The sequence below is a fragment of the Uranotaenia lowii genome, chromosome 3 (assembly GCF_029784155.1).
Source record: "Uranotaenia lowii strain MFRU-FL chromosome 3, ASM2978415v1, whole genome shotgun sequence".
NCBI classification, from domain to species: Eukaryota; Metazoa; Arthropoda; class Insecta; order Diptera; family Culicidae; genus Uranotaenia; species Uranotaenia lowii.
The window spans coordinates 322,566,368-322,588,472 of NC_073693.1; the positions used below are offsets into that span (position 1 = coordinate 322,566,368).

The window sequence follows — 22,105 nt, forward strand, 5'->3', positions numbered from 1 at the left end:
ACTCTTGACTTTTCCTTTTTCCACATTTTCCTAATATTTATCTGAGACCTTGGATGTTTGGATAATTGTTGGTCAAATTCTAACGTTCAGCAGAAGCATATGCTGCTTAATCGACCACGACTATGTGCAATTTCAACCGAACGAGAATCTGGTTCACCCTCAGTAGTGCATAGTAGGAAGTGCGAGAGAGAAAGTGTTAAACCTACTCATATTATGGAGGCCGTCGTCAAAGCCACAAAATAAAGAGAGCAAATTTGATAGAATTTTGTTTATATAGGCAACATTTCTAAGTGGCAACACCCATATTCCCCTTTCATAGTCGTGTACTTACGGCTCGCCTTTCACAATTCGCAGTATGCCTACGTCGAACGAGGACCTTCTTTCTCCGGGGGTTTGCTTGTTGACTTAGCGTCGAGGCCTTAAGAAGCCGACCGTGCATGCCTGCCTCGAAGCGGTCGCCTTCGCCCCGGGTGATGCTGATGTCAGTTCAACGGCAGATGCTAACGCCGCCGTCGGAGCAGGAAACCCGACACGGCTGGAGCCGCCGAGGGGATAGAACTGGAACTGGTTGCCGATGCGCGGCGCTGACGCAGATGTTGAAGCGTTTTGCTGCTTTTCGTGCGCAGACCGCACTGGAATTGAAGCCGCAGTCGGAATAGACTTTCCCGACGCCGCTTGAATCACCGTCGATTGAGATTGGCACCTGATTCCGATGAGTTCCGCTGCCTTCGGGCGCAGATCACCCTTTGAGAAACTGCAGTCGAAGCTGGAAGCCCGACGCCGTTTGTGCCGCTGAAGATGACCACCGAAATTTGGTTTTGCTTGGAACCGCTGCTTATGCGCGCAGGCCACCCTGTTGGAAAGTGCGGTCGGAACTTGTAGCCCGACACCGCGTGAGATGAATGCCGGAATCTGCTGCCTTTGGGCGCAGACCACCCTTTTAGAAAACGCAGTCGGAGCTGGTAGCCCGACGAAGCTTGTGCCACGGGAGATGCACGACGGATGTTATGCCACCGGTACAGTGCTCGAAACCTCCTTGGAATCCAGCGAGGAACTCGCTAACAAAAGTAAAAAGGGGAAAAAGGGCCGCCTTCGCGAAAGCCCGTATTAGTCGCCAGACCACTTTCCCGATTTATCGCAATTACCTCTGCGACCCTTTTCTGTAGCTTGATTTTCTTCTCCTGGGCTCCTGACCCGGGAATCGAGCTTCTCCTGATTTGATTTCTCCGGTTTGAGAAGTTGAAAGTGGCTTTTGGCCGGGGTTTTTTGCCTTCGATTCGACTGGCTGAATGTTGTGCTAAAAAGCACGTGGCGTAGCCGAGTTTTTTGCCGCGTAGAAGCTGCAAATAAAATTGCATTTTTTAAATGCCTTTGCGCCAACCAGGGTGCGATTTCGGGGTTACGTACCTCCTACTGGAATGCTGGCCTCAGGATCCTCCGGCTTCTTCCGCTGGCAAAATCGAGTTTTCCTCGGGGCACGCACTCAACGATCGACCGAACATTTTTCCACCGGAACCGCGATTGACGTTTTGGCGGGTTTGCACGCTCAGTATGGTTTACCCATTGTTTCTGCACGGTCCGTATCGTTCACTCATTTTTTGCACGCTCAGTATCCTTCCTTTATTTTTGCGTTTATTTTTTGTACACGCTAACGCTGCTTAACATAGGGTTGGGTTTTGGATGGGTTATGCTGCCAATCGCTTAAATCGTATCAATTTTGAGACTAATGACTTAAAATAAAATCAAATGCAACACACATCTTGAAATAATTTTGTTTTTCTCTTCTGATCGGGCACGCACACTACTACGGAACCAGACCTAATGCTTTGGAATAAGAACTTCAGAATGCCAACAAAAGCAGAAAAATAACTGTTTGTATCAAATGAGAAATATAAATTTTTTTTCGAAACGACAACAACAAAGATTTTGATAACAAAGCTGTATCTGAATAAGATAATAATATCTCATTGGGATGGGTTTGAGTAGTCATTTTTATATGCTCTCCTGGTCGGGATCTATACAATCCGGAGCTCCTACCCAAACTGGTGTTAAAACTGCATTTAGAGGCGATAATTCCTAAACAATGTTCCGGAGCAAACGCTAAGGGATTTCTGCAATTATGTGTCTTCGCTCAAAACAGCTACTTGCAAGGTTCTTCCCCTAGCTGACCTCGCAATGGATGGTGTAATTCGGAAACGGAACTCACCAAGGAAAAGATGCATGATTTCGCAATACGCATAGAAAGGTTTCCTGCGATTTGTCGAAATATAAAGAAGATCCCAGACCATGTTTAGCTTGCGGTAGGAAGGCCAAACGGTTCGCAATGCGGGAGATTCAGGAAATCTTTGTTGGAAGATCCGGAGCAGGAGCAGGATACTTGGTCTCCTCCAACTTCGTATAGTGCAACTGGACACAAACACAATTCTACGCTTTTCAAAGTCATTCCGTTTATGCTACATGGGAATTACAAGTTTTTATTGGTCCACGCATTTCTCGATGATGGGTCCAACTTGACTCTCATCGAAAGCATAGTCGTCGATGAACTGGTATTGACTGACTTCTATGCTTAATTTGGACAAGTAGTGTAACACGAAATGAAGGTTCATCTCGCGTTGTGCAGCTGACAATATCCAAGTCAAACAGCGGAGAAAGGTATGCCCTGACGAAGGTGCACCCAGCTCCATATTTGGAGTTACCGAAGCAATCTTTTAACTACAACCAATTGGTAAAAGATTTCGACGAGTTGAACGATAGCATACTCCACCAGAAATCAGCCAGGATCAACGTATTCGAGGAGTCTTGCAAGGTATCACAAAATGCACTCCCTTCGGGATATGTGAAGTTAGGTCCCTTTGGATGCTCGATGGCTTGGCGCATTCTGTGCAATATGGCGAGCTGATAAGGCTAAATCGATATCGCTAAAAGCTCCCATGACCCAAAAAGAACTGCGACAGTAAAAGTAGACCTCTCACAAACTTCCGATTTACTTAGTCTGAAAGCCGCGGGATCAGCCTATGTGTCACTCTCGCGTTGCTCGATGCGTCCCATTGCTCCTGCTACTTGAGCATTGATGTTGCTCGCTGAGCTTTACGCACTTCCCTAACGGCTCTTGCTACATAAGATTCTTTATTTTCGCCAGAGTGATGTCGATGGAAATCATGCCCGCGATGACAAACTCGCATGGCTGTCAGCCGATGTACGCTCCGGAATCTTGATCTGTTGCACTCCACCTCTAGGGCAGAGCTCCAGGCCGCTCCATCGTGTTGTAGACGCGAATGAGTCGATGACTTTTGACGCACTATCACAACACAACAATATTCGAAATGTGCACCGAAACTTAAGCGGCTGTCGACCATTACTCCGAGGTATTTCAGCAGCTATTTCGAAGATGTGGTGTGTCTTTCAACAGTAATCGCCATGTGCGGCAGAACCCTTTTGATGGTCACGAGTAATATTTCGGTTTTATGGTGGGCCGTCTACAGACACCGTTGTAAGGTATTCTACCTCCTCGATTGTATCGCTGGTGATCATGAACACGATATCGTCTGTATATCCGCCGAGTAGTTTCAGCGTTAACACCTCATTATTCATGACATTCCAAAGCACAGCTCCAAGTATGCAATCCTGTGGAACACCCGCTATTAGGGCAGTAGATAGTAACCCGACGCAATTTTCAAAAATATTTCCTATTATGCTGCAGAGGGCATTGGGAACACGCATCATGTGAAGCGCTTTGACAAAAGCTTCCCAGCTTGGAGTCGTTGGAGGCATTTTTCACGTCGATCTTCACGAAACACCTGCTATTTTCTTTTGATATGCACGTTTCGCGTACTCTGTCACCATTCGGATGGCGTCCACTGTGGATCTCCCTATCCGAAAACAGAACTATATGTTTGACAGCCTATTTCCACCTTCTGTGCAGATAGTTAGTCTGGTGAAGATTTTTCTCTCTAGTAGTTTACCAAGGGTATCCAATAGACAAATAGGTCCCGCGCGTGTGCCGTGACAGGCGCGTGTCTAGGATAAGCTGCTCTCGATCAGGCACACGACGGGCAAGGTGGCAAACCTCGAACCCTGAAGATAAGAGGTCGGTCCTCGAGTCGCTAGAGGAGAGGTCAGGCCTCAAACCTTCAGGCAGAGAGATTTGTGTGGTCAACCCCGAGTCTTTATGATAAGGGGTCGGGTCTCGAGTCGTAAGAGGAGGGATCAGGTCCCTTACCAACAAGAGGAGGGGTACAAGTGGTCACCTCGAGTCATTACGAGGAGAGGTCAGATTTCAAGTTGATAGAGGAGAGCTCGGGCCTTGAATCGTGCAGAGGAGAGGTAAACCTCGAGTCGATGCGAGGAGGGGTCGGATCTCAAGTCGTTAGAGGAGAGATCAGGCCTCAAGTCGCGAAGTGGAGAGGTTTGTGTGGGAATCTCGAGTCATTGCGAGGAGATGTCGGTTCTCAAGTTGTTAGAGGAGAGTTCAGGCGTCAAGTCGTAAGGATGAGAGGTTTTGCTGAAAGTGGTCTCGTTAATGAGTATTGCCTTGGAGCGCATTAGCGCGAATAGACCTCCCACTATTGAAGCATAGTGTACTAAACAGTCGAGGTGGGAACCAGGTCTGCGGCCCCAGGTGGAGTTTAGGGAGTAAGGGGTATACACTGAGTATATCATGAGTCTTCCCATTGTACCCATGGACCCAGAGTAGCAAACTGGGGGGACGCGGTGGCCCGCCGTGCCTTGGAATACAATCCGTAAACCGGGATTTACCACCTGTGGTTACAAACTAAAAAAAAAAGACAAATAGGTCTTTTTTTATTAGTTGATCACCCAGGTGGTAAATCCTTTTTACGGATTGCATTCCAAGGTACGGCGAGCCACCGCGTCTCCCTAGTGTGCTACTTTGGGTCCATGGGTGCAATTGGTCGACTCGACGACGACTCGATGTCCGGCTTTTACTCGTAACTCGAGGCTCGCTTGGTTTCCACGACTATTTATCTTGCACTCCGTCTCTGTTCGAGACCACTGCTAGAGACCAATGACCTCTTCTCTAATGACTCGAGATCTTGGATCCGCTTGGTTTGGCTAGGGACCCTCTACTTTTTGCTCGTCGGTTCCCGATCTAGAGCAGTTTATCCTGGACCCGCGCCTGTCACAGCATACGTCCAGGGTTTTACGAAACTACTCGGATGATTCCCGGCGAAGACGTCATCCTACACCGACTCGAGTGACTCACCTGCCGACAACGTGAAGTCACTCTACCCGAGAGTATTCCGCGGCGTGAATACTCTTCCCCCTATGAGTTCGACTGCGAAGAAAGTATAGTCTTATCCCCGCAGCTTCCATCGTAGAGAGCGCGTTCTACTCGTTACTGGCTCGATGTCGTGAACTCCCGCGTCATACAGGGCTAGTGGTCACTGCTGCAAGATAAGATGCGCAACAATCTCCTTCAATTTCCACGGGTTGTCGTCTAAGCACTGGCACAGTTCTCTGTAGCGGTGCTCGTCCTGATAACTCGCTTGAGTGCTACTCTGGCGATGATCGGCACCTCTCGATTCTCTGTCGCCATCTTTTCTCGCCCGTAGAGCTCACCGCCTGGATTTATTTAAGGCAGCTAACACGCAGTCCACCAGTAAGTCGGTCGTCGCCACTACTTGATATACTTCTTCTGGGCATATTCATGTCACACACCACTAGTGCATGTTTATAGTTTCTTGGATCGGCGGTTGCCTTGCAACAGGATTTCGGCCTACTATGCTATAGCGTATCGCTTGGTGATTGCTGTGCATGTAGTCTTCACACACACTCTAGTTCATTTAGGTTTTAGAATATGGGCTCGCGATTGTGACATCAATCACTGACGTTCTGTCTGGTATTCCACGCTTGCAATGAGTGCTGGCAGCTTCAGTGTAACACAGTAAAGCCTCCTCCTAGCACTACAGCGGCCTTCCCTGCCAATTCTTGGGCAAGTTAATCAAACATTGTGTTGAACTCCTCGATCGTCTATCTTGGCTGAGCATAGTTGCTGCAGTAGAAGATGCCGTTAATTTTTGCAATCTCCCGAATGTGAAAACGCCCCGTGACGTAGTCAGTAGCTTAGCCAGACCTATCTGCTGCTCAATTACCATTTCCATACGGAATTCTATATGGTTCCAACGTTTGCTTTAGCAGAAGCTGTGGCATTTAGCTATGGTTCAGATTTAGCTGGATCACATCCAATTTTACTGGCTTGCCTTTTTGTATGCCAGGCAGTCCAAGCCACCAGTTTTGTGGGCATTGTCATCCGCCTGTTTACACAATATGCATCGCGGTTGATTTTGGCAATCTCTAGTGAAGGATGTAATTTTCCCCATACCGTAGCTCGAGGGCCGAACATCACTTGCAATGCCTGGAGAAACGTCTTTCAATATAGAAGAAAGAGGTAGATCAGGAGATCGATCGAATTGTGGAAGTTGTGGACACGGTGGATGGTGCAGCTTGCTTCCAAAACCCGTCATGATAATCGAATTCTGTCGAGGTTTTTCGAGAAATTAGTTACGACGGCGAAAGCTCCACGAAAGGTCTTTCTGGTTCTACGGCAAAACGTAAACGTCTTCGTGTTCGGAAATGAATTTCGTGATGACCCTCATGCGCTGCTAGCCGTACACATCATTACCAATAAGCGTCAAGTTCTTCAGTTGGTGATTATCCTATTCGACCCCTTGGGAGTAATCACAGCCACGAAAAAATCCTAATGCAGGATATATGGAAGTCAAGTGTAAATTGGCACAATTCAATCCGATTGAAGGATCTGGTTGAATTATGAAGCTTTTTTTATGTGTAATATGTTTATCATTTTGGTAACTCCCCTAAAATCAGATTTTGTAATGTGAAAACTGAAAATTCCTATTATAAATTGCTTCGATATTATGTAGGTACATATGTTTTCTCCCGATAGAAGCTGTATTCATTCGCTTTTAAATTCTCCTAAGAATCAAATAATGTCATAGGACAGGCGCACGTGTCAACATGGACAGTATTTCCTTGGAAAACACTTGTCTATTGATTTGCTAAATAAAATAACCCACCTTGGGCCCACTAATTAAACTAAAAGCATCACTTCAGCCCAAGGCCAGAACATTTTTTCTGCCCACAACTTGAAAGTCATCCCAGCCTCCCTCCGCAATGGCAATTTCCACTCGATCTCACAGGTGCTAAGGTGCCAGTTAGCAAAATGAATATTTCCCCATGGAACGGCGTGGCTCATCACTCTTGAAGGAGAAGAAGCAGCAGGAAGAGCAGAGCAGGGTAGGTGACAATTTTTTCCCCGGAACACCGGATGCAATTTCCCACGGGACCTTTGGCCCATCATAATCGATACCAGCCAGCCGCTTCTCAAACCGCATCCACCAACCTAGATTGGTGTGGAGGATGATGTCCCGGAAAATGAAGGTATTTTTATCCATCCCAGCTCAAGCTGAAACGCGGTGCCTCTTCTGCTGAGCCCTCAGGGAAGGTAGCATCTGGTGTAAATTGAAAAGAGCTTTTTGGCATCAATTTAACATCTGATCGCACACGTGCACTCAAGCGTCTTTCCGCAGCATCCGCTTCCGACATCTCGTTTCATCATTTCTTGGGACCATTTTGAGAAAATGTCAAGAATCAGCCCTGCTCCACCGTTTTGGTGGCAGTAGCTAGATTACTCTCCATGGTAAGATTTCGCTTCGATTATTTTTTCGTTCAGTTTGTTGGTAGCTTTAGCGAATGAATGAATCACTGCAATCGACGACGTTAGCGCCAAAAGAAGAAAATCCTTGACCATAAGCGTTTGTGGCCGGGCCAAAATTGATCAAATCGGTCCTCGGAGACTTTATAGGAGGAACGAGCTGAGGGTAAACTAAATTGCTGTTGGTTTGGGCAAACGAGCAGCTGTTTAAAATTGAATTCTATTTTGAGGGCCAATCGAATTGATTGACAATCACACTTCTGCGCATTTTTCTATGGTTGAGTGATGGAACGATTTAATTATACATCATCACCACGTAGTGGAATCATACTGTAATGACGACGTTTGAATGAATTTAGAACAAATAAGGCTTGTGAACAACTAAAATTGTACTAATTTTCAAATTTGTCAAAATTGTTGAAATTGTCGAAATTGTCAAAATTGTCAAAATTGTCAAAATTGTCAAAATTGCCAAAATTGTCAAAATTGTCAAAATTTTCAAAATTGTCAAAATTGTCAAAATTGTCAAAATTGTCAAAATTGTCAAAATTGTCAAAATTGTCAAAATTGTCAAAATTGTCAAAATTGTCAAAATTGTCAAAATTGTCAAAATTGTCAAAATTGTCAAAATTGTCAAAATTGTCAAAATTGTCAAAATTGTCAAAATTGTCAAAATTGTCAAAATTGTCAAAATTGTCAAAATTGTCAAAATTGTCAAAATTGTCAAAATTGTCAAAATTGTCAAAATTGTCAAAATTGTCAAAATTGCCAAAATTGTCAAAATTGTCAAAATTGTCAAAATTGTCAAAATTGTCAAAATTGTCAAAATTGTCAAAATTGTCAAAATTGTCAAAATTGTCAAAATTGTCAAAATTGTCAAAATTGTCAAAATTGTCAAAATTGTCAAAATTGTCAAAATTGTCAAAATTGTTAAAAATGTCAAAATTGTCAAAATTGCCAAAATTGTCAAAATTGTCAAAATTGTAGAAATTGTCAAAATTGTCAAAATTGTCAAAATTGTCAAAATTGTCAAAATTGTCAAAATTGTCAAAATTGTCAAAATTGTCAAAATTGTCAAAATTGTCAAAATTGTCAAAATTGTCAAATTGTCAAAATTGTCAAAATTGTCAAAATTGTCAAAATTGTCAAAATTGTCAAAATTGTCAAAATTGTCAAAATTGTCAAAATTGTCAAAATTGTCAAAATTGTCAAAATTGTCAAAATTGTCAAAATTGTCAAAATTGTCAAAATTGTCAAAATTGTCGAAATTGTCAAAATTGTCAAAATTGTCAAAATTGTCAAAATTGTCAAAATTGTCAAAATTGTCAAAATTGTCAAAATTGTCAAAATTGTCAAAATTGTCAAAATTGTCAAAGTTATCGAAATCTTCAGTCTTCAATCTTCAATCTTCAGTCTTCAATCTTCAATCTTCAATCTTCAATCTTCAATCTTCAATCTTCAATCTTCAATCTTCATTCTTCAATCTTCAATCTTCAATCTTCAATCTTCAATCTTCAATCTTCAATCTTCAATCTTCAATCTTCAATCTTCAATCTTCAATCTTCAATCTTCAATCTTCAATCTTCAATCTTCAATCTTCAATCTTCAATCTTCAATCTTCAATCTTCAATCTTCAATCTTCAATCTTCAATCTTCAATCTTCAATCTTCAATCTTCAATCTTCAATCTTCAATCTTCAATCTTCAATCTTCAATCTTCAATCTTCAATCTTCAATCTTCAATCTTCAATCTTCAATCTTCAATCTTCAATCTTCAATCTTCAATCTTCAATCTTCAATCTTCAATCTTCAATCTTCAATCTTCAATCTTCAATCTTCAATCTTCAATCTTCAATCTTCAATCTTCAATCTTCAATCTTCAATCTTCAATCTTCAATCTTCAATCTTCAATCTTCAATCTTCAATCTTCAATCTTCAATCTTCAATCTTCAATCTTCTATCTTCAATGATCAATCTTCAATCTTCATTCTTCAATCTTCATGCTTCAGTTTTATTTTCGGCCTTTTTTGCATTCAAATTTGATTTCTTTTCTGGTTTTTATAGTCTCACCACTTTTTTTTTGCTTTGAGCAACTTTGAATATGTTCGTTTAGTTTTTCGGAGATTCTGTTTTCTATCCATATCTTTTTTATCTTGTTTTGATTTTTATACAAACTGCAATAAATTGATACTACCCATATTTCAACCTTGAATTTCCAACAAACCTCATCTAAATTGTAACTCATTAACATACAGCCAGAGTTAAGGTTAGAGGAAATCAAACAATTGCACTTCATTTGCGTACAAACGGCCAGAATTCGTTCACACTTGTTCGCTAATTACAACAACTGGGCTGGCTGGCTGGCTGATTACATTTCGCTCAATGAGGGGGGATTCTCATCAACGAATCATAAAAAAGAATCAACAACTGACTAAGGGGAGAAAATCTACGCTCTTTTTGAAGAGCGAAAATTCTCTGATATAGCTGATGAAATTTATACGATTCGGTATTAGGCAAAAACGTTGTTTATCAACAATTTCCAAAATTTGGCAGTGTACATTTTTCATTCAAAATTTATACAAAATGATCAATCGCTGATCCACAGCCTTCTCATTAAATGACACCTGCCACCAGCATGACCCACTTAACACCTACAGATGAATTAAACTGACCGGAGCTCGTAAACAAATGAATGAAAAACTAAATCTCGACTCAATCACGTGCCAAACCGAGGGACGGACTGCTAGGAAAACGCGAAAACAAACACAGAAAAAGAAGAATAATCCATCAAATCTAGCTCAATATTGAAGCCCCCCCACTTCACTTCCCTGAATCTCTCTCAACCAGGGGCATGGGAGGGTACGGATCAGAATGCAAAATAAAATAAATTAAACAAATCCGATCCGACTGCGAATGCTTTGCTGACATTCGTCAAGCTGCTGCTTGTCATTATCCAATCGTAATGAGTTCCGTTTAGCATTAATTATTCGCATCACCTGGGCTCGGTTCGGCAGCAGCACCTCAGCTCGCCCCAATTGGTTGATTCAGTTTCAGATATGGGCAGGAAGCAGAAAAAAATGCGTTTAATCTGTGATGATGTGAGATGGCCTGGTGCTGTTGGACACTGAATCTTTAGATGCATGTAAATTTGTTTGAATTTAAAATAAATTTTTAAAAGTGGACTGTATATTTTAATGTAAATTTTTCCGGCATATAAAACACATTTTTTAGAAACTTACGATATTTTTTCTACTTCGACGTTTCGGTGTCGTTTAACACCATCATCAGGGATTAAAATGGTCAATGTTTCTGTGCTTGATGTGAAACAACGACAATTTTAATCCCTGAGGATGGTGTTAAACAACACCGAAACGTCGGAGTAGAAATAAATATCGCTCGTTTCTAAAAAAATGTGACTGATATGCTAGAAAAATTAACAGCAGACATTTTTTTGGAAATTAACTTAACATACTCACAAATTTTATGCTCATGAATTTGAAAATGAAGAGTGGCAATGCAGAACAACAAGAAAATTCCAGTCCAACATGCGTCCGACTGACGAGCGAGTGATTATGTCAAGTTTATTTGAGTAGCAAATTCGATTGAATTCATTAAAAACTGTCAGGGTTATCATATTTGATGTTAATTTTATGTAGAAGCTCTTCCTCTCTCAAGTCGGAGGGATTTGAAAACTAACGAACCTTTAAATTCTTTTTCATTAGACAGAAATAAGAATTAAGTTCCAAAACTCAAAATTAAATTTTGAAAAAAGCCTAGATACTATTTTCAGGTCTTGGTTCGTAAAAAAATGTGAAGAAATCGGAGAAATTTAAATTTTTTTTAAAGATATCTTGCAATCGGACCGGAATAAACTTTTTCCATATAACCTTTAACAGACTTTTTTTTAAATTATGCATAAGATATTAAATGCTTCAAGAGTGATTTGAGCAGTGAACCAATTTTTTAATAAGATTTACTTATTCTGCTTTGAGAAATTTGTCAAGAGTGTCACAATTTATAAAATAATATTTTTTTTCCGGAATTACATTTTTTTTCTTTTGATACTGAAAATCACGACATGAACTGAGAAAAAAGTAAAGATAGATAAAAATTGCAAATATAATTAATTTTGTATCTAAACTTTTGAAATTCATGAATGTCCTCAGTGTCTCATTTGTCTCATCTCACAGCTGCGGATTGAATGTTGGTTTATTAAAAAAAAAAAAAACAGAAACGAAGAAAAAAAATACTATGGATATATTAAGACATTTGATATCAAGGTTTGAAAAAGTCTCAAAAGTTATAAATATTCAGCAAAATAAAAATTCTTTGGTATCATTTACTTTAAAACCAATTAAAAACTTTGGATTTGCACTGTTTGGGCTTCTTGTTTTGCCACTTCTAATAAATTTCTAGTTGCTTTCTTTCAATTAACATTTTTAATTTAATGAATTCTAGGTAACGAACTAAGTACCTGTCGTAACTTTACGATTCTTAGCCCAAGCTTTTCAACTTAAAAAAATATATTTATTTTCTGCATATCCTTCATCTCTTCAATTCATTTCACCTCTATTCTTAATGAAAACTTTTATAAACGGACATAAGTTTAACTCTAAAACAAAATGTACAAAACTCTATAATAAAATTATATTTTTCAAATATTCTTCATCTCAATTCTACTTAACAAACAATCAGCAGAAACTTGCCTAAAATCTGCGCTTCCCAAGCCAATCCGTCTTTTTCCACCTTAAGTCCAAATCAAAATAAATAATCAGCGGCAGCAGTCTTGAAAATCTGCGCTTCCTGAGCCCATTCCGTCTTAATCCACCTAAAGGCCAAATCAAAACTTACAATCAGCAACAGCAGCCTTTAAATTTGCGCTTTCTATGCCAATCCGTCTTTTTCCACCTTAAGGCCCAATTAAAACAATCAATCAGAAGCAGCAGCCTTAAAATCTGTGCTTACTAAGCCAATCTGTATTTTCTATCAAAGGTCAGAAATCAAAACAAACAGTTTTGAAAATCTGCGCTTCCTAAGCCCATTCCGTCTTCATCCACCCAAAGGCCAAATCAAACAATCAATCAGCAGCAGCAGCCTTCAAAATCTGCGATTCCTAAGCCAATTCCGTCTTTTTCCACCGAAAAACCTAATCAAACAAAATAATCAACAGCAGCAGCCTTGAAAATCTGCGCTTCCTAAGCCAATTCCATCTATTTCCACCGGGAGGCCCAATCAGAACATCAAAACATCAGCAGCAGCCTTTAAAACCTCCGCTTCATGAGTCAATTTCGTGTTTTTTTTCCACCGGAAAGCCAAATCAAAACAAACAATCACCAGCAGCAGCCTTCAAAATCTTTGCTTCCTAAGTCAATGCCGCCTTTTTCCACTGAGAGGTCATATAAAACAAACAATCAGCAGCAGTAGCCTTTAAAATCTGCACTTCCTAAGCCAATCCGTCTTTTTCCAAAAACAGGCCAAATCACAACAAACAATCCATAGCAACAGCCTTAAAATCTGCGCTTCCATAGCCAATCCATTTTTATACAACGCACATTCAGCAGCAGCAGCCTAAAAATCTGCACTTCCTAAGCCAGTTCCGTCTTTTTCCACCAGAGGGCCAAATCAAAATAAGCAATCTGCAGCAGCCGTCTTGAAAATCTGCACTTCTTAAGCCCATTCCGTCTTAATCCATCGGAAGGTAAAATCAAACTATCAATCAGCAGCAGCAGCTTTTAAAATATGCACTTCCTAAGCCAATCCGTCTTTTTCCAGGGGCCAAATCAAAAACAATTTTGTTCGTTGAAGTAGCCTTTAAATTCTGCGCTTCCTGTGCTAATCCATATGTTTACCGAAGGCCGAATCGAAAACATTTTTTTTTCGAAGCAGCAGCATTAAAAATCTGCGCTTCCTAAGCCAATCCGTCTTTATCCATCGGAAGGCCAAATCAAACAAACAATCAGCAGCAGCATTCAAAATCTGCGCTTCCTAAGCCTGAAAAATCTGCACTTGCTAAGTCAATCCGTATTTTTCTACCGGAAGGCCCAACCACAACAAACAATCAGCAGCAGTAGCCTTAAAATCTGCGCTTCCTAAGCCAATCCGTCTTTTTCCAGGGGCCAAATCAAAAACAATTTTGTTCGTTGAAGTAGCTTTTCAATTCTGCGCTTCCTGTGCCAATCCATTTGTTTACCGGTGGCCAAATCGAAAACATTTTTTTTTTCGAAGCAGCAGCCTTAAAAATCCGCGCTTTCCAAGCCAATCCGTCTTTTCTCAGGGGTAGAATCAGGAAGAAATTTTGTTGTAGCAGTCGCCTTTAAAAATGCGCTCCCTGTGCGAATCCGTCTTTCTACCGGAGGCTAAACCAAATTTTTCGTAACAGCAGCCTTGACATTCTGTGCTTTCTGTCTCGTCATTGTCGTGATTTTACGATTCTTGCTAATCTCAATTCAGAGATTCACGCAGACACGTCTGCCGATCACTCACAGAAATTTTTTTTGACTATTTCGTGTCACTGAAACTGCAACCTTTAAATAAATCAACTTGTAATTAACAAAATCTGTATTTTTAAATCGTTTTCCTAGAAAGTAAACGAAGATTCATTTATTATTACAACAAATGTCCTGTAAAAAAGTTGTACACTAAAAATTAAATGTCACGTAATTTGTTTTTCGACCTGTTAAATAACGGTTAATGCCCTGCTCCTTTTTGTTACAGGACATTTGCGTAATTTTACAGGAAATAATTTTTGCTGTGCAAGAATAGATCAATGACTGACTTTGTTTTGTATGTTTTGCTAGTGTTGCCAAAATAACAAACGTAGCCATAGGAATTTATTTTATTTTAAATATCCTCAGTGTTGCCGAATACAACTATTATTTTATTTTATTTTAACCAAAACTAATTTATTTTTTTATATCCTTCATCTGATCTCTATAGTACCTACGAAAAAAAAATGAGGAATCGAGTAATAACTTAAAGACTCCACTCTGAATAATATTTAAGTTTTTTAAGAAATTTAAATATTTTTCTAGTTTAAGAACATGGAGATTCCATAGGCAAAATGTTTTTAATGAATTTCAGGGTTATTTCCTTTGAAAATTTATATTTCTAAAGTGTGTTTTTTACTTTTTTTAAATTTTAAATATAAAGACTTGTTCACAACCAAAGCTTGAAAATTATCGGAACTTTGAAAATCATTTTGAAAAGCTCCTGCATTTAAGCAGGTGATGATTTTTTTTTAATTACATATTTGTCAAGCTAAGAGAAAACCGCTCACAACCTCACCACAACGATTCATTCAACTTGAAACATCAAAATGAATATGGCCTCAGTATCCCACAGTGCATTTAATATACATTAACCGCCCGGGCCCATGGGCCAATTAATTATTCCTTTCGTGAATGAAAATACGAAAAAAGTATTTTCACCTTCATTTTTTTCACCGGCTCCCGCCCCCCATACCCAGGTGGCTGCATTTTGTTTGCGAGTTGTTTTGGGGCAGCCCAATTTATCGTTGTTCTTACGTTGCCTGTTCGTATTTTGGCTGGCATTGTTTTGGGAGATCAAAATCTAGAACGAGTTCAAATGAGCGTAAATTTGGAAGTAAATTGGTGTCCGATAGCCCATTTACGATTCCATCGGCTAATTATCTCGTTTGAATGTGTTGTGATTATGAATATCGAAGGGGCCAATTAAATTGTTTTGTATTTTTGATAAATTCTCATTATTTTGAACTGTGGAACTGTGGAGTGATTGAACATATTATTAGAAAGAACAAAATATATCCATTGAATGAGTTTTTAATTGAAGAAAAATAAACAAAATAGAACTTGGAGAGATCGATAAAATTGAGAATTTGGACTTAAAGGATATTTTTGTTTCAAACTTTATGAATGTAAATTTGAAACGAAAAAAAAAGGTTCATCTCATGAAATGTGAGTATTCTAAAGGAATACTTAATTGAGGGTAGTGTGGATCAAAAAGTACTTGTTTAAAAATGTTGAGAAGAAAGGAAAAAAAAAAAAGATTTATAACTAAATTACACAATGAATTATTCAGTTAAAATCCTATCTGAGTTGTTTTTATTTTTCTTAATAATTAAACAAATATATTTCATACTACTTAAAATAAGGATTTTCAAAGGGTGAGGGGTACACCTGCCCAAATTCTCTTTTCCAACTTCAAGCGAAGCAAAAAAAATTCAAGTCATCGTTTACGGTCGAGTTTTTTTAGGTGACCCAAGGATTGAATCGGAGTTTTTCTGGGCTTGTGATATAGCTCAGTTGGCAAGTCTGTTGTCTCCTGAGCAGATGTCCGCGAGTTCGAGCCCAAGAGTAAACATCGAACACAGTTGTACCGGATAAGTTTTTCAATAACGATCCGCCAACTGCAACGTTGATAAAGTCGCGAATGCCATAATGATGGTAAAACGACTATAATCGAAACAAAAAAAAAAAAAAAAATCGGAGTTTTTTTTCTTTATTCACTACTAACCGAGTGTTGGCTAAAAGTTTCGAAGCATGAAATTCAATTTAGTCCATTCTCGGGATTTTTGGGCCCTCCGGCTGTTTGTATGGCAGGCAGTCATTGGGAGGGATACATTTTGGCAGCCATAACTACAGGAGCCTTCCGGCGCTTTATCTTTATTTGTCAGTTTTCATCCGAAAAAGGATACACGCAACTAACAATTTCCCATTTTCTTGTCTCTCTTCTTTAACTTACAGGTACCTAGACGGATTTTTTTGTGGCTTCGCAGATTTGGATTCGGGATTTGGGATGCTGCAACTTTCTCAGCCTTTTCGTAATTGGTAAGCTAGTTAATCAAGGAGGTTTCGTTAGGTTTGGGTTTTCATTTGAAGAAAAGAAAAATACTATTTGAAGAAACCCCAATCCAGGAAAAAATTTAAAAAAATCTGCCATAAACGTGAGATTATTAGGAATTGCTTTCTAATGGACAATCAATCACAACCACAAAAATAAAAAAATGATAAAATAGAAAGACATGACAAAAATTACATAAATGAAAATAAAGACAAATTGACACTATAATGATAAAAAATAACTCAAAAATTTACACAAACGACTTAAAAATTACAAAAAAATATCACCTAAAAGATACAAAAATGTCAATAAAGTAACACAGTAATACCACAAAGTAAAAAAAATGATTATAACAATATTATAGTATTTGAAAAATGTTTGAAAAAAACACAAAAATAAATAATCAAAATATTTTCATACAATGCATACAATTATACTTTTCCAGAAATAACACATAAATGACAAAAAACAAAAATAAAATCGTCAAATTGCACAACTGTATATAGAATAACTACTACACAAATACGATAGCAAAATGACACAGAACGAAACAAAAATGATAAAATAATAACATTAAAATTGTTTAAAAATAACATAAACATTGAACAAAAATTAATCAAAAAGACTTAAAATTAACACCACGAGTGCATAAAATTGCAAAAAAAACAAGAATGACAAAAATGGATGAATTTAATATTAAACAAAAAAATGACTACATAATGCCACAAACCTGCTTGACAAAAGTTGACAATTCGTTAAAATGACATAAAAATAAAAAAAAAATAAAAAAGTGATAAAGACAGATACAAAAATAAGTTAAAATTGAACAAATATTAGGAGAAGAGGGAGAAGTATGCCCAGCGTTACGCAACTTTAATTCAAAAATTGTAACTCACGTTCACGTAAAGCCAATTTTGGCGGATACGAAGTGATGGGCAAACTGAAGTCAGCTTAAACTCTCCAAACTTCAAGAACTTTGAAACTGGTTTGTATTCGTCCCTCTTCCGAAGATTCTGGGAGAAACTTCCTAACGATCTGTGATGCACTTTTCTAAAATAATCGTTTAAAAACCGACAAAATATAACGAGGTCTATTTCACATTCATCATCATAAAATTAACAGGCTAAACTATTTGTTAACAAGCGTAGGGCTATTAGTAACATGGCGATCATTAAATCTGAACAGAAAGTTATTCTTATTGAGTAACTAAGACGCAAACAGGGCAGATATGGACTCTGATAGTGAAGATCTGGAAACTAATTTTTAACAATTCTTAGTTTGAAGCGGCCCATACGTTTAGGAACAGAAACCAGACGTACAAGCTCAAACAAAAAAGTTTGTACAATTTCAAATGTTGACATCCAAAAAATACGTTGGAAATCGACTTGAAACAGTGCCGTCTATTGTGCCGTTCCACAGTTAAAAATCATGAGAAATGAGACATAAGACATGAGTCCTGAGACCTGAGACATGAGACCTGAGACATGAGACCTGAGACATGAGACCTGAGACATGAGACCTGAGACATGAGACATGAGACATGAGACATGAGACATGAGACTTGAGACATGAGACATGAGACCTTAGACATGAGACATGAGACCTGAGACTTGAGACATGGGACATGAGACTTGAGACATGAGACATGAGACATGAGACAAACTGAATTCCACACTGTCAAATAAGCTTCACTATATTCTACTGTTCTATTAATCTTATTAATTTTTTTCATCTTAAAAATAAACTATCATTGTACAAAAATTTTAAATAATTATGGTTCTTACGCGTTTTTTAGTAACGTGCTTTTTTGCGCAGATTTTTTAATTAAAATGTATTTTTACGTCGATTTTCGAATAACGGGGTTTTTTACGCGGATATTCGAATTAACGAGGTTTTTTTACGCGGGTTTTCGAATTAACGCCGTTTTTTTCACGCGGATTTTTGAATTAACGCGTTTTTTTTACGCGGTACGAACCCCCGCGTAAAAAAAACCTCAGTGTACATTTTTTATAATCCAGAACGATGAGTCTCGAACATGGAAAATGAATCTTATTTTGTTTTCAACGAAAAACCAAGATTCGAATCAGGGTTTTTCCCCAATGAAGAACCGAACTGAAAATCAAGAATAATAAACTGGGTACAGATTCCACAATCCGGTCACAGACAACTAATTTTTATTAAAAAAAAAATGAAACCAAAAAAAATGAACATCGTAAATGAATCAAACCTAAGCTCACCAAATATTTTTCCGCACTAATCCGGGCAGGGAAAATCTGGGCATTCGGTTTCAAAGTTTACAACCCAAAATCTGGGCGATATATAGGCAAATTTAGGAATTTTACAATTTTTTTTCCTTCATCGAAACACACCAGCCAGTTTATTCGGATAAACTTTGTTAAAAAGTCGTTTGGGAAATTTTTCTATGATTCAAAAGAGTCAAAACAATCGGGAAAAATCCAGGTAATCAGGCAACTTTTGTGAGTCTAATTTTATTGAAAACTCGATCAATACTCGAGACTAAGGACTACGCCCAAAATTCATGGATCAACCTCTTTTGCGAATAACTTTTGAAAGCGTTTTTCGATTACAATGTTCAGCCAGTATCTATCAACAAGTGAGAAAAGTTTTGAAAAATCGTAATAGAATTTTGGACTTTGGATAAGATTTTGAGGTTTTGCCCATAGTTCTTAGTCGAGATGGTTACTCTTGGTTCACTTTAGTCGTTTATCAAAATTTTATCAAGAATTTAAAATTTTGAGTTTAGAGAACATTTTTTCGACCCTCATGGGGTCGAATCCACCCCGTTCCTACGGCCATGCATCAAATCACTGACACAATAATGACGAACTCGTTGAACATCTTGGATGCTTTTTAATTGACCTAAATACATATTAACTTTGTAGGGATAGTTATCTCGGCATTACTGTAGAGCTGTTCCGAATGTTAAAAATTTAAATTATGACATTTCCTTTAAATAAAACTTTAAATTAGAATTAGATTGACTTTTTCCGTCTCTCTATAAACAGAGATATTTCTTATATGAACCCAACGAGGAAAAAGAATTTTTTATCTTTATGATCTTGACACCGAAAAGCTAATATCATTTTTTAAATGTTCGAATTTATGAGCTCTCCATTTAAACTCAACGGCATTTGACGGTTGTAACGAATTCAAAATTTTATACAGTTAATTTTTTGGTTAAAATAAATCAGGGCTTGATAGAAGCAACTTGCAAGGTCTTACCTTAGATATCGAAAAAAGTGTTGAGTTAAAAGTTTCCGTTAACGGATTTGTCTAAAACTTAAACAGAAATTAAAAGCTTTTCATGGATATGGTAAATTTATTTTTTTTTTATGTTAAACAAGTTCAACCCTTGTCAACAACCAACATACCAAACTTAGTCATCCCCAAACAACTCTTTCAGCGACAAAACTTTTCCTCTTAAGTTTCCCCTAATTTGCCATCCCCTATCTATGTCAATCTTATTCGCTCAAGCTCGTATTGAGTTTTTTTTTTGTTAAAAGCTCTCGTGCGACTTTCGACGTTATCCAATCGAGTAGGTATTTCACAGTTCGTTTGATTTTGAACGACATGAAAGTTATTTCCCAGCAGTGTGAGAATGTCAAAAGTTTCCGTAACTCATATTTCACTAGCACTAGCAAATATTTAAATGAGAAATTCAAGGATTAATCAGTCTGAGGAGAGTGACAAGACGCAGCTCAGTTTCTATTTATCGCAGCTAAAACAATCATCGGCCGTTTATTCCACTCAAATTATTTCACACCGGTAGCGATAAACGTGTATCGGTTATAAATTGCTTACTGTATAGAGAAAACCCATCACAATCAACCAAATGAGCAGAACTTTGCCATTCCATCAAATTTCGATCAACTGCTAACCTCCTCCACTGACTGTAAACGGGAAAAATGGTAAACAGTTTTTTTAATTTTATTCTAGGTATAAAACATTTAACATTAAAAATTGTAAAATTAAAAAAACTAGAAATGTGATATTCTTATACATATACAATGAATTTCGACTAAGTATGACTTTATTAAAATTCGAGTTTTGAATTTCGTGAATAGGTATTTTTAACGGATTCCCGGCATATAAACCATGCATTGTCGATTATGGTTAGTAAGGAAGGATTGGAAATGCTTCAAAATGGAGGAAGAAGGAAGGGGTCACATTAGCTAACAGCCTTTCCAGCAGCATGGCTTTTGCACAATTTTCCTCGGCTGTTGGCTGATGAACGCTTTCGCTCAACTCTTCGACCGAGAATGACATCCAGGCATATGAGGAGCCTGATGATGGAACAAAGTTGCTTCTGCTACTGATGATAATAATGATGATGGGGCTTGATGATGGCAGCCATTGCTCTGATGATGATTTAAAACAAAAGTAATTTTATGCTCCGATTGGTGTCGGCTTTGTGACAAATGGGTGCTTCCTGTGCCTCTGCTGATCGCCTGTTTAGGTTTGGTGTGAAAAGTTGTTATTTACGCGTGTTTGGGCTTAGGATGTGGCTGCTAGGCTTTGCTTGGTGGGTTGGGTATTTTTGTATTTGTGCTTAGTGGTAAAAACTTTTTTTGGCTTTCTATTTTATTTTAAAATATCTCTCTTTTTTTTTAAATCATTCAGGTTCTCTCAAATACGATTACTTTAATGGAGTGCAAGATTTAGCTTTCGGGGGACCGAGAAAATGTTCATCTTTTTTTTTCATTTTTTCAAGGTTTAACTGACGTTTTATGAAAAGTTCTACTAAACACTGAAAAACAACACAAAATCCGGACAAAGCTGTATCCAGTGATTATTTTCAAAATCGACACGAAAGTGAGGAAAAAACACCTGATTTTTTTTTCAAACGAAAACGTCAGCAGCGTTTAAATCGTTTTTTAAACTCACAAAAACCGTTTATCTAAAGCTAGCTAAAAAAAGTGAAAAACTTCAATACAATTGTTTTTTTTTTTAATTATGCAAGTAAATCCAGCCGAATACGGACTTGATTTTAAAATACATTTTTTGAACACAGTCTAGAACGTAGTTTGCTTTACTTATCCACTTTACTTTGATTTCATATAGACTGATCCGATAATTATCAATACTCTGAAGCAGGGGCGGTCCTAGAGCTGGCTCTTGGGGGGGGGTGATTTTCCAATTATCAAAAATCACTCAATATAAAGGAACGTTAATATCTGGTGAAAAATGATCATTTGAGTGAGCGAAAGGAGGAGGAGGGGTTGCGGGGGGGGTGGGGGCGAAGATTGTCAGTTGGCAATGAGCCTACAATATAAGCTGCACACTGCTCTCTTTCCCCCATGAATTTCACTGAACAACATGTATCTTAAAAAGTATGAAACAAGAGATGAATAGTAAAAACTTTATCAAAGTTTCTCTATATATTCATTTCAATATGCTTCTAAACAACTTACACATCCTTTTATAAACCAACCAGCGAATCTATAATATTCTCTGCAAAAAATGTTGATAATGTTTTTTATTTGTTGGTATATCTTGTATTTCTAAATTGTCACTTTAAGAGCTCTTTATAGAATTTTTCGTTATACTCAAATCCAATTTTTTCAAAGAAAAACAC

At 38.2% G+C, this 22,105-nt stretch overlaps 1 protein-coding gene across 4 annotated transcripts in view; it reads left to right on the forward strand.

Annotated features, from left to right (window-relative positions):
* LOC129751284 (galactosylgalactosylxylosylprotein 3-beta-glucuronosyltransferase P-like) overlaps positions 1-22,105 on the forward strand; it is a 319,836-nt gene that overhangs the window by 217,066 nt on the left and 80,665 nt on the right. The window contains exon 1 of one of the 4 annotated variants that reach the window (XM_055746686.1): positions 16,434-16,496. The exons of the other annotated variants lie outside the window; for them this stretch is intronic. The gene's annotated coding sequence lies outside the window, so the exon portion shown is untranslated. Of the gene's footprint in view, positions 1-16,433; positions 16,497-22,105 lie in introns of those variants that run through there. 4 annotated transcript variants of the gene reach the window in all.